Raw genomic sequence first — 13,722 nt, 5'->3', positions numbered from 1 at the left:
AATTCCCATCTAATTAAAATATAATGAGTCTTCAAATCAACGTTCAGAATTTAGGTATAATCAAGCTCGTTAATGGCAAACAAAACAAAAAATATCATTAACGAGTATACAGTAAAAGTAAAAAAATATCATAGACGTGTAGTTTTCGTTGACATAACTGTTTATTCAGTGTCTGCTGTTATTGCTGGAACTGGTGTATTATTGTCAGTGATAACAATGACGGTGCCAGCAGTTATAACAGTTGTGTTTCAGCTGCAACAACAATTGCTGGTCTTCATAATATCATTGCAAAAAAAAAAAAAAAAAAAAAAAAAAAAAAAAAAAAAAAAATAAAAAAAAATTCACGTGTACAAGTACAAAATTGCATGATTTATATATTAAAATTACACGCATCAGCGCTAGCGTATTCCAAATTATCCTCGTTAATATCAGCAAAACTTAACGATGGACAAATATCAGATTTTGAGTTCACGGAGATGATTAAAATGTACAAGGAAGTAATGCCTTTTATAGAATCCACGCCTGATTTAGACAATCAGGATTTAAATAAGAATGTCAACTCCACTGACATTGTCAAACGAGTTACTGAAACGGATTGTAAATAACACAACTCCGCCAAGAACTGCGATGATATCAGTAAGCTAAACCAATCTAGAATTTAATATTAACTTTTCAACTGCAAGAAATAGCGCTAGCACAATCACGAATATATCATAGTTGGCATAATATCAAGTCAAAATCGTTCGGTGGATTACAAGCAAATAATTCTCTTGTATTTAAAAACAAAAATCTCGACGACGGAACTCCCGATTGACAGGTTGTCATAGTACCTACAGGGAATTATCAAACAGAACAAATCAATGATGAACTCCAGCGCAGAATAAAATCTCTAAGAAAAGAATCGCAGATAGCTATAACAGTTCACGAACCAACTTTATTAGCTGCAATAGAAATATATTCACCCAATTACGTTGTAGATATTTATCAATCATCGATTAGGTCCGTGTTAGGATGGCATGAAGTCCCACCATAATATCATGGGCCACCAGAACCAGAACGAGATGAATTTCTTACACGACGTGCAAAATACATAATGCATCCGGATTATTTACAAGGTTATCCATGGGTAATTTATGAGGATCTGCGGTATGGTCTTGAAACTCCTAGCGAAATCACCAAAAACACGGGAAGAAATATCCAGTGACGCCATTTGCATTATATAATAAAAAGTATTAGGCATCTATAGATTAATCACTATAAAATAACAGAAGAACAGTTACCAATTTTATATTGCCAGTATTTGACATTGATGTTTTTAAGAAATCAGTTTACGATCTTGTTAATTAATATTTTCCCAAAATACTCGAGTCATGGACTAAAATAGCCCCACCAACTTCTCTCCTCAGATATAAAAATGATATTCGCTGGGAATTGTAAATATAACATCAACAATCGCAGTTACTCTTGTATGTGATGCAATTGATGGCAGCTATCAAATAGATCTTGAAACATCTAGTCGGGCTCATCAAGGATACATTTTATATACTTTTACACCTCAAATATCTCCTGGATATTTAATCGTACAAGAACCGATCAATCCGGTTTATCTACGATGTCATAATAATTTATTGCCAAGAATACATTTCAAACTTACTGACCAAGGCGGACACTTAATTGATTTAAGAAATGAAAATTTTAATATAAATCTCTACGTAAAATCTTATCGATGTTTGATCATGAAGATATATTTTTACAGAGTGTTTTACAATTAATTGTTTAATCAAGATGTATATATAATATACCAGCATGTGAGCGTTTTTATACACGACAAAGACGTACTTGAAAACGACATCAGAACAATAAGACACCGCCGCAAATCGGGGCAAAACAATTTAGTGTCAATATAATTATTGATTAATACGGCAATGAAATTTTATTTTTATTGACGCAGGAACAATTAAAGGAACTAAAGCGAGAACATATTATTATGATCACGTGTAAAAGAGATCAGATTACGAATTAATGACATTCTTGTATTGAATGTGATCAACTTAAAAAAATAATGTCTAATTGATGACAATTTCATAGGATAAGAAATTACAGACAAAATCCAGACTTTATTTTACTGATTCTCTTAGACACAATCCCTACATTCACAAGTAATGTTACTACAGTCACTTACATCGCTTTCATTTTCACGATCTTACATAATCTTTCTTAATTGTCTAATACGTGTGTTTATAATCTTTTTCCTTTCGTATTCATGAGACAATTCTGACCTAATTTTTCCGATCGCGCGTGAAAGTGAGAGGAATTTATCGATTTCCCTTTCCTCCACCGCAGCCAAAGATTGAAACATAGCTTGCTGAATTAGCTTAACTATTCTGCGGATAGCGAATATTTATTTTCAATATTTTTTGTATTGATTCAAAATCACAAATAATTTTTTTCAGGATTTAGTTTATAAAATATTGTTATACCGTTATGTTTTAATTTTTTAATTTCAGAATAATATTTTCGTAGTTCATTATATATGTGAGGTCTTTCTTATGGTCTTCTCGGCCCTCACAAAGCTTTTATGTTTGGCCGACATTATTTCTGAATATTTTTGTGTGGGGTACCCTTTAGTGTGATTGAGAGCTCGCATCACGCTACGGTTTATTTTTGGAGGCTCCACAAATTCTCTCATAGACATATCCCCAGCGAATCGTCTAAAGGCAACGAAATTTTAGAAGATTCAGAAGGTTGTCTATGCCTTTACATTTCATGCACACCCCTCCGCCAATACGCACTCAGTATGAAGTGGGCTGGAACCCATATCTTGAAAAACTGAGATTATCGCCACCGTCGACAGTATATCAGTCACGAGACTCGCACGCCGACCCTGGAGTATGAGAATCAGCCGCGTTAGTAATGCGCTACGTTCTAATCTTACTGATATATGTTTTAAAGTTACCTAAGCTGGATTGCTACAGATGATTAAACAGTACTGAGTAACATTACAGCGTGAATTTATTTTCTGTTTCTAAACACACTGTACAAAATAATCACACATTGTATTTCTGCACTGACAAAGTCAGGGTTGAAACAAAAATATTTACCTAGAGATCTAAAACTAGCTTAGCTGTATTATACACGTAACGTCGTGTGTCACCACTTTTCTACCATGATTTTTGCCGCTAAGTTAGACACAGTAAATATCCCTCTACTAATGTGAACTATTATACCATTATTTTACTTCACTGATATTAATTATTCCATAGATGGTTAATTAATTAATTAAGATGGCAAAAATATTAAGCTCAACGGAGAAAGAAAGCTACAGAGTTATATCCCTTCTTTGAGGTCATTCGCAGTAACACGTGAGGTAACTGCTGAGTTACTCTGCCGGAAAGAGACAGAGTCATCTCCCTTCAACAATACTAAAATGTTAGAGTAATTTATATTCTTGTCACACCAACAAAAAATGCTTCAGAATGACTGAACAATCGTTCTATCATATATATTTTGCAACTGAGGGAACTTAACATATTTATATATTTATTTAGTGATTATGCGAGTTTCCCCACCAACCATAGAGGCATCAGAATGATAAAATAACTGTTCTAACCATGAGCATAGGACACAAAAAAATTAAATATTAAAATAAATAGTAATATAGTATTAGTAGCAGTACTACCGGAGATATATTTGCTTGAAAGAATAATGTTCCTTCAACAATAATGAAAAATTATCTTTTGTTTATATGTTTTCGGATATTATTGGTGATATTATTTGCGACAGAATGTTTTGAATGCCTGCAAATATCGAAATATTTTTCAGCTGCTTATGTCGATTGAAATTTTATTTTTTCGCCCGTCTCTACATTTGTAGATACAATTGATCTTACACTCTTATTATTAGAACCAGTATTTCCAAATCTGCAATTCGGACTTTGTGTGACAGCTCGCAAATTACATAAATTATTATTTTTTTTGGATTTGAGTCAACATGATCGATCAGAAGACCATCTTCGATTACTCCGTTGAAACATTAAAAAATAAATTTATGGAATAAATATTTTTTTATTTCTCTTGGTACTGAATATAAGATACCAACTATTAATGACATGACCGACTGGTTTTATTTAGTCGACATGGCCTGAAGATACCATCACGGGATGCCTCGTAATTCGTTATGATATTATGTCTCACAAATTCCTTTTGCTTCAATTGTATAATAATATCATTTGTTTAAACTATGATTTATCTTAAATATTATTTTTAAAATCTAGGTAAATAATCTGTCACATTTCTTATAGTTTTATCATTATTGGCGTTATTTTGTACCACCACCTTACACACACAATTGCGTTTCTCCTCTAAATCCATCACCACACTTCAGACATGGTTTAGGTCGTAAACTCCCTCTCCGTACAATCTGTAAATGATATCAGCATAATTTATTTACAGAAGATTTGCCATAAGGAGTGGTTGAACTCATAAGCCAGCTGAATTTATTTTTTGTTTGAATTATATATATATATATATATATATATATATATATATATATATATATATATATATATATATATATATATATATATATATAATGATTCAATTTAAATATATACTTGTCTTAATTATAATATGGCAGAATTAACAGAAATTAGGATAAAGATTCTAAATATAAATTTAATCTTGACAGAATATCCCATGACTTACGGATGCAAGCTCTAGTTGATCCGACGAATAAAAGTTTGATTAATACTATTCATGACGCCAAGAAAGAATTTAGTAAAGATGATGAATCTCATGTGTGGTCGACGTTGAAAGTCATACGCAACACCGATGGTGTCGACGATGTGATCAATATTACAATGAACGACAAACGAGCGGCAACGATTATTAATTATCTCGACGATCAAAGATATTTTTCAGAGCGAAGTTTATTGTATGAGCAGAAACAAGCAATGCTACAGTACTAAGATGATGGATAGTTCCAGCTGCAAAGAGCTCTCCGAGAGAACTAACAAGCTAAAATCACGGAACAAATCTACACCACTTCCAATTTCCTTCTCTCCAGTCGTCCTTCCGGACATGTTTGCAAATTTCTTCCGTGATAAAGTACAAACCATTAGAGATAAGCTTGACACCACAATTTCAATTGACTCGTCGTCACCATACAGTTGGGATCCAGAATTTGAGCGGCAACCATTAGCAGTATTTGAACCTGTCTCTATGGATTTCGTATGTACAATTCTGATGAAGAGTGCACCAAAGTCATGTGAACTTGATCCAATTCCATCATCACTACTGCTTGAGTGCTTAGATCCAGTATTGCCTTCAATAACTGATGTTATTAATACCTCTCTCTATCCGGGGAATTCACATCATTTCTCAAAACTGCCATTGTAAAGCCTCTGCTGAAGAAACCAATACTAGACCATAACAGTTTAAAGGACTACCGCCCAGTTTATAATCTCCCATTTTTATAAAAATCTTACAAAAGGTTGTTCTATCCCAGCTTGTATCTCATCTGAATTCAAACAGTCTTTTTAGCAATGTACAGTCTGCATGTCTCCCTTGCCACAGTACTGAAACTACGCTTCTAAACGTAGTTAATGACATTCTCTCTGCTTTGGATAGCGGAAAGATTACAGTCCTCACCCTCCTTGATTTGTCTGCAGCATTGGACACAATTGTCCATGATATATTATTTCACCGTCTACAGCATGTATTTGGCATTCCCTATACAGCCTTACTATGGTTCAAGCCCTACTTGGTCAACAGGACCCAAATTGTGTCTGCAAATGAAATACACTCCGGCCCAGTTGATCTATTTTGTGGTGTTTCACAGGGGTCTGTTCTTGGACTTGTTCTCTTCATTCTATACACTCAGCCGCTCTCAAGTGTCATAGATCATCATCCAGTGTCTCACCAATTGTACGCTGATGACACCCAAATATACAAATCTAGCCACCATCCAAGATGTAGAGAGGTGCATTTCTGATGTGAAATCATGGATGACATGTAACAAGCTGCAGATGACTGATGATACAACTGAGGCCATTCTGATCACAATACAAATACTTTCTCAATCACATCCTTTACCTCAAACAATAAATATCAGCAACACCAACATTAAATTCACACAATCAGTACGAAACCTAGGTGTTACTCTGGAAAGTACTCTCACATTGCACCAATATATCATGAACATATGCAAGGCTGCATATCTTGAGCTGAGACGCATCAGCTCAATTCGCAAATATCTTTCAGTTGATGCCACTAAAACACTTGTGTGTTCAATAGTTCTTTCAAGACTGGACTATTGTAATACAGCTCTGTCTAATTCATCTCAATATCTACACCAGAAACTTCAAAAAGTTCAAAACACAGCTGCTCGGATCATACTTAGAGAACCACGACCAGAGCACACCTCCCCGCTGCTCTGTACCCTACACTGGCTATCCATTCGATCCAGAATCAAACACAACATTTGTTCTCTGTGCTACGTTTCACTGATGGACTCCAGTCCAACATACATATCCGACCTCACCCACGTGTACACACCAGCAAGATACTTAGGTTCCTCTTCTGACAATCGTATACTCATTATTCCCTCTATGAAAACAAAGTCATATGGACACCGTTCTTTTGCATACCAGGGCCCAGCAACATGGAATGAATTGCCCACTGAACTTATACACAAAGACACAGTGATCCCATTCAATAGTGGTCTTAAAACTCAATTATTTCGACTGCAAGAACAAACTTAAAGACCTAATAATGTTTCCTACCTTAAATATTTTCAGCATGTTTCTTATGTTTTCTAATTTCATGGTGTATTTTTTTGTTGTAATCATATCATTATATATGTTTTTTATGTTATAGATGTTGTCTAATGTTGTAAAGCGCTTAGAGCTTCTAAAGATTAGGCGCTATGCAAAGTCCTCATTACTGTTATCATTATTGTCAGTGACGAACGTGACCATACTGAAAAAATTGCCGCATTAAGTAAAATTTCCAAACCAGGAATGTTGACTGGTTTTGACAAGCCGCATTATGAAAGACCGTATCCTGTAACCGTGGTTATTTATGGAATTTATCCGATAAATGAGTGTACCAGCAATAATAATCTAAACCCGATGTTATTTTAAAAAATTTATCGAGTTGCCGAACGAGTAACTGAACATTCCACAAAAGCGATACGTGGAAACGGTTTAACGGACAAAAGACGTAGAAAAAATGGAGTGGGGAAGAAATAGTTAAAGCTACCAGAGCATCTGTCAAAGACGTCACTGAGCTACGAACGAAATTACAATTCCCGATAAGAGTAAGAACAATAACCGGAGAGATTTTATACGAATCGAATTATAAATCAAAAGGAGTTTTGATTGAAATTATTGATCATAATGCGCATGCGTGGACTAATGCAGTAACAATATTTCCACGAGTTTGAACTGTTAAATGTCACCAAGGAGATATATTTGATTTTATTAGCGAAATAAGTAAAATAATGATCTTGTATCCGTTTGGGTGTTTCAAAGTTCCGATAATGGAAACTATGATCAGTTTGTACTTTCTAATGGAGATATTTATCGCACAGAATCGCTCCATGAAGAAATGAAGAATCTTGCGTTCAAATATACCCATGACGATGCTGTCAATTACTGAGGAATTGTTTTACCATTCCGTCAGTTGGTGATCATTTTGCTATAGAGAAAAATTCGTGGAAACCAAAATGATGGGATTTTCTTGAAGAAATACAACGAAGTTGTGTCGAATACGGACACGGTGGAGTATGGAATACTAAATACAATAACAGAAATGTTATTTCAGTTGATATGGTTGCATGAAGTTTTCTTGGTATGGGAGAATGTTCTAATTAGTTTGAGCGATTTGTACATCCCACACACGGAATGACTAGAGTATCGATAAATGGACCATTACCCGATTTTGACCTAGTGGATTCGCTTGGATCGAGTCATTTACGTTTGCTGAAAATGTTCATCCGATTTGTCATGTCTGGTTTAGCAAACATGTTTCTGAATTTTGTTTGGTACCAATAGATTTATTACGGTTAATGCTCGACGTAAAAATATTATTATTGCTAACAGTAAGTGAAGCAATTACATCATATAGTCCGTAGAAAGAAGTTTGGTTACGAGAAAAAAGAAATATAAAAGACATTGTACAAGATTAATTATAGATGATGCTGAACTCGATTGTATAATTGCTGATACAACGAATAGAAATACATTTATAAGTCGAGAAACAGTTTTCTTGCCAAATGGAACTAAATTATGTACAATTGTTAGTTATATTGATGGTGAGCCACCGCAATATACTCATTTAAGATATTCAATACTTGCATACGTTTCGATAAATCTAGTATCGATGATAAATAGAGTTTCTGAGTTTGCTGTCAGAGTCGCTACTGATTCATTTTGTATCAATAAAAATTACAGGATTACTAGTACAACTACATATTGGCACTTATGCATCATGGAGCAAATTGAGAATAAAACAAGAAAATATACTTAAGTATTCTGAATCCGCCGACTTTGAAATCATCGGTATTTATTGCCACAAAAAAATCAAATATCAAAATTATCATCTGCCCATCTGTATTTGATCCTGTAGCTAGACATAAAACAGTTTATCTCAATGAGCCTGGAATTCTGGTAAAACAACTCGTGTGATCGAATTATTTCGGAATTTTAATTGAATTATATTAACACCTACACACAGACTCGCAAGAGAAATGAGAGAAAGAAGATTAAATTATGCACTTATCACAAATTGTTTCCCTGGAAAGGAGATAAATGGACTCCTGAACGAATGGGCGAGAAATATATTCCAAGGGTTATTGTTTGGGATGAAATATGCACCGTTTCATTAGAAACGCTAAAACTATCTTTTTTGGTGATTTGACAAAAATACTGCTGTAATAATGTGTGGCGATCATGGTCAACCACCACCTTTTTGGATTGTCTCCGCACGAATGGTTAAAGAATTTTGTCGATTATTATGAAGTAACTGATGATCACAGAGCATTTGATCCAGAGTTAAGAGAGTTTAAGAAATTAATCAGACTACAACCGAATAAAATTCAATGTGAAATAATGCGTGAAATAAGTTCAGAAACTCATATTAACAATTTTTTGGAATTTATGGAGACCAAATGATTTGATAGTTGCAAGTAGAAAGATAGTTCGTGATACACTTCAACAACAATTATTTATGTTGCATAAAGAAAAAATTTCAAACCTACCCGTACCATTGTGTTGTCGACCGGTTGATACACGACGGCAGAATATCGACGTTGATATATCAGGATAATTAGAGAAACAAAATCTTGTATTAAATGATATTGCCTTAGTTCCTGTCAATGTTGTTTAGAGCGCGTTAACAATGAACAAATCTCAGTGGACGCTAGGATAAGCAATGCCAATTCATTCATCACAAGGATTAACTATCTCTGATACAAATGTTTGGATCGTCTATGATCGTATCTATCAGTGTCCCGAGTCAGAAGAATATCTCAGCTGCGGAGAATTGTCGTAAGCTTTACAGAAACTGCTGTAATAGCAATGTTATTGACAATGATATAGGAAAAATATTAGTTAGTTATAAACAGTGTGACAAAAAATATAAACCCGACTTTGATTTTGATGCTGAATTTATCATGACATTAAAACAACAACAGAATAATCCTTGTACGAGCTGTAACACAGTAATGTTGTGGCAGAATTCAAACAATAATCCAAGACAATTCACCGTAGACAGAATTAATAGTAATTTTGGTCATACACGCGAAAATGTAATGCTGACCTGTCTTGAATGTAATCGACGTCGACATGTTAGTTTACAAAAGTGAATGCGGTGGTAATTGTGTGTCTTCAGGAATTGTAATTGTTCACTTACAAATCCAAGTTGAGGTGCAGTTGAATCTAATCTGTAAACTGCAGGTATACCCGTAGATCTTACCACGCTGGAAATTGTATGTATCGTAATTCTCCAAATAGGATCAGTTGCTCTTTTTTGCCTCCTTCAAGTTACCCAGGTTCATATAAATATCTCACAGTAACATTACCTAATAATGGTTGTTTTGAAAAGCCATGTAGTTGTATTGGGATATGTTTTTTATTTGTAATCGCATCAACGGGTTTCATGGAAGTTGTTCGAATAATTTCATTCTTTTATGCAGCTATTACAGTTGGTAATCTTGCAACCCATTCGCGAGATCTCATATCTTTCTGAATTATTTCCTTCGCATATTGATATCCAAATAACCGCTCAGCAAGTGTTCGATTAAATCGTTCGACAATTGCCTGATCAGGATGAATTGCGGTATGTCCTCGTCTGATTTTGACGTTGTGTTGCTTCATCAACCTGTAATAGCTGTGGCCATCGTAAGGATCCTCGTTGATAAATTCGTTCAAAAGAAGAAGAAATTTCAGTTGCTGTTTTAGTTGATAACGGCTCTGCTTCCTTATATCTATTTGCAACTTCAACGACTGTTAATACGTATTTGTATGTTAATTGACGTCTTCCAAGTTTAATAGTATCATGTGGTAAAAAAATTATCTTGTTGATGAACTTCATTAGGAGTGCTGACAACAAAATGTGTATGTGGAATTTTTTTTTAGGTGGTGGTAGATAAAATTTGCCATATTGCCTGACGTGCTAACCATTTTGCAGCAACATAACGTGTAACATTTGCTGCATCAACGAGTTTACTAATCGCTGCTCTACCTTTGGGCTATAATAAATCGATTCCATCATAATAATAATCGGCTGATTAATTACCGGCTCCGAATAATACTTTACCTTTCATTGCAGATCTTACCAACCAATTAGCTAATGATTCTGTGAATAATTTATTGTTTATGGAATTTAACGAGTGAATCAATTTCACATCTGCAATATGTCGTTGTTGCAGATCTTTACTTTGATAAGTTACACCATGAACGGGACATGCTTGATCAATAGCATTTATTGGATATTCTCCAGGCTTTGGTTGATCTGATTCGTCAAGTCGGATATCAAGTCAGGTATCAAGTCGGATATCAATTCGGGTCCCAGGACCACGTAGAGTTCCTGGTAATTTTCATAGTGAAGTAGCGATATCACCACCAGACACTTTGTGTCCGGAGATAAATTTATATTTTTTGTACCATATTTCACACATTTACCTGTAAGTGCACGCGTTTTAGTTTTTGTTATTATTGCTTGTGACGGTGGATGCTCTGCATCGAACGCAATATAAATTCATATTATTTATTATATTTGTACAACATGGATGCCAATGATTTCTCAGCGACACGAAAACAAGAGCCAGTCAAGCATCATCCACTGCTACCTAATTCTATCAGAATGATAATAATAGGTCCTTCTGGGTCTGGTAAAACGCAATTATTACTTAATTTGATAATGAGATGGTTAAAGTTGGATAAGTTTTATTTGGTAACTCCGTCAGTTGACGACCAGAGGTGTTATGATGTACTTAAAAATTTATAAAAATGCAAAATTGTTAAACGAAGATATTGATGATATTATTGATTTTATAACCGATATTGATGAAGCGCCATCAGTAGACGATCTCGATGGATTTATTAATAATTTCGTAGTATACGATCACGTAATGCTGGACTAACAATCAAATCCAGCAAGAATATTTTCTCGAGGCAGATGTAAAAATACTGATGTGATTTATGTTGCTCAGCGATATACACAAATACCTAAAGTGATCAGAAATAACTGCAATATTTTAGTTGTGTTTGATGGAGTCGATACACATACTCTGCGACACATTCATCAAACTTGGTGTAGTGGAGACATGGACATGATTATGTTCAAAAACTTCTTTTCAAAAGCACAGTCTGCTCCACATGGATATATAACAATAAATTTATATGACCCCCGATCACGACATCGTATAGATCTTGATAAAATATTTGGATGAAAGACTTTCGAGAAGAACTAACATATGCAAAACGAGAAAAATCCTCTTCTTTAACTTCTTCAATAACACCTTTTTAAAAAATCTTTTAATAAATTTAACATGTTTTTTCTAACTTTAGGTTCAGGTGCAAAATCTATTTTTACATCGGCTATATCAGAATGAACTTTGCCAATACACTCAAGTGTTTCTTCTCCAACAGGAGGAGATTGTGCGGATGCTATCTCAGTTCGAATTCTCGTAAAATCTTTTTTGTTTGTTTTGTTCTTCTAGCTAACTTTTCAGTTTGCTCAGCGGTTTGTTTTATTGGTACAAGACCTTCAGTAGCTGTTGCAAATCTTTCAGTGGCTTTCTTAACAGGTCTAAATAATTGTTCTGTACCTTCTGCGTATTCAACTTGTGCTTGTTGTTGTTCTTGTAGTTTTTGCTTGAGAGCATCACGAGCCGGAATAAATTTCTTTATTGCTTTTAGTAGCTCTCTAGCTAATCTAGTAGTGTAAGATTCTTTAGCTGATTCCATAATTGATATAATAATGATCTGATTATAGCAGCAGAGAGGATGCGAGCTCAGTGAAACGTCCGGCTGGTAAACGAAAACGCGCATACTTTAAAAAAAACAAAAACACAACGACAAAAGTAAAGTAGCAAAATAAACTATCCTAATTAGAGAAACTCTCGGTAAGTTATAGGCTTTGGTTTGGCGTTATTTGACTTGTTATTTTCATTTTCGAAGGACATTTTTATTTTTCAAACATGACGTTCAAGCAAAGGACTCTGTTCACCCTCTCTACTGCTGGAAATGTTGTTATACTTTTTGGATTAGCCGTAAACATGCATTTTCACAATGTGAATAAAAAATATAAAGTCATTAGACCGATAGATTGAAATGATTTGTGACGATTATAGAACTGTTAAATTTCCATTAAAATCGGTTTTAATTATTTACCGTGTGGTACTTTAGGGGTTTTTCCAAGAATCCTCTATTACGTCTGTCAATTCTCAATGCCCACACACTGTGAATGTATAGTGTTTCATTTCGATCGATGATCAAATGTGGACCGGAAATAATCACAACTAATTCTAAGTCTGAAAACCAGATGCCATATTTAGCCTATGGTCTCGACTCAGGTCAAATGAGGAGTGGCCTATCTTCGGCAGACCTGACTGCCATTACACTGTTTGATTTCAATAGGTACACGTTTTTGAGATTTTGTCCACGATATGGAGTCCTAGTCTTACAGTCAAGATCGTAGTGCTGTCTTAACAAACTGAAAGAGAAAATTGTGCTGATTACAGTATACAAATACAACACTGGTTTCAGTATTACATTGTCCTTGATCTTTTCGTGGTTGAAACATTATTATTGCAACCATATAAAACCTTTTATGTTTGAAATGTTCAATTTGTTTACGCGTGTTCATGGCTTTTACGTTTGGAATCTTAACCATCAAAATAAACAAGACAATAACACCAACAAGCTTTAACTGTAATTCCACCACAAGCTAATTAAAAAGCAAATTTTGGCCCAAATATAAATTTGCCTTCTTATCAATTAAGGTCAGTTAGCTCATTACTTACAACACAATTCGCTAATTCGCCTGAATATGATAGATTAATGTTGATAGTAGACAATATTACTTCTTAAAAGTTATCAATTCGGACAAAATGTTGTTCGATTGAATCAAAATGTTGTTTTTTAATATAAATGCACCATTTTGTCAATTAAACATATTGCTCATATTATTTTAACCTATTTTACATCACAAAGTACAT

This window comes from Sinohyriopsis cumingii, chromosome 7 (genome assembly GCF_028554795.1).
Source record: "Sinohyriopsis cumingii isolate HCF-2022 chromosome 7, ASM2855479v2, whole genome shotgun sequence".
NCBI lineage: Eukaryota > Metazoa > Mollusca > Bivalvia > Unionida > Unionidae > Sinohyriopsis > Sinohyriopsis cumingii.
This window is presented reverse-complemented; position numbering follows the sequence as displayed.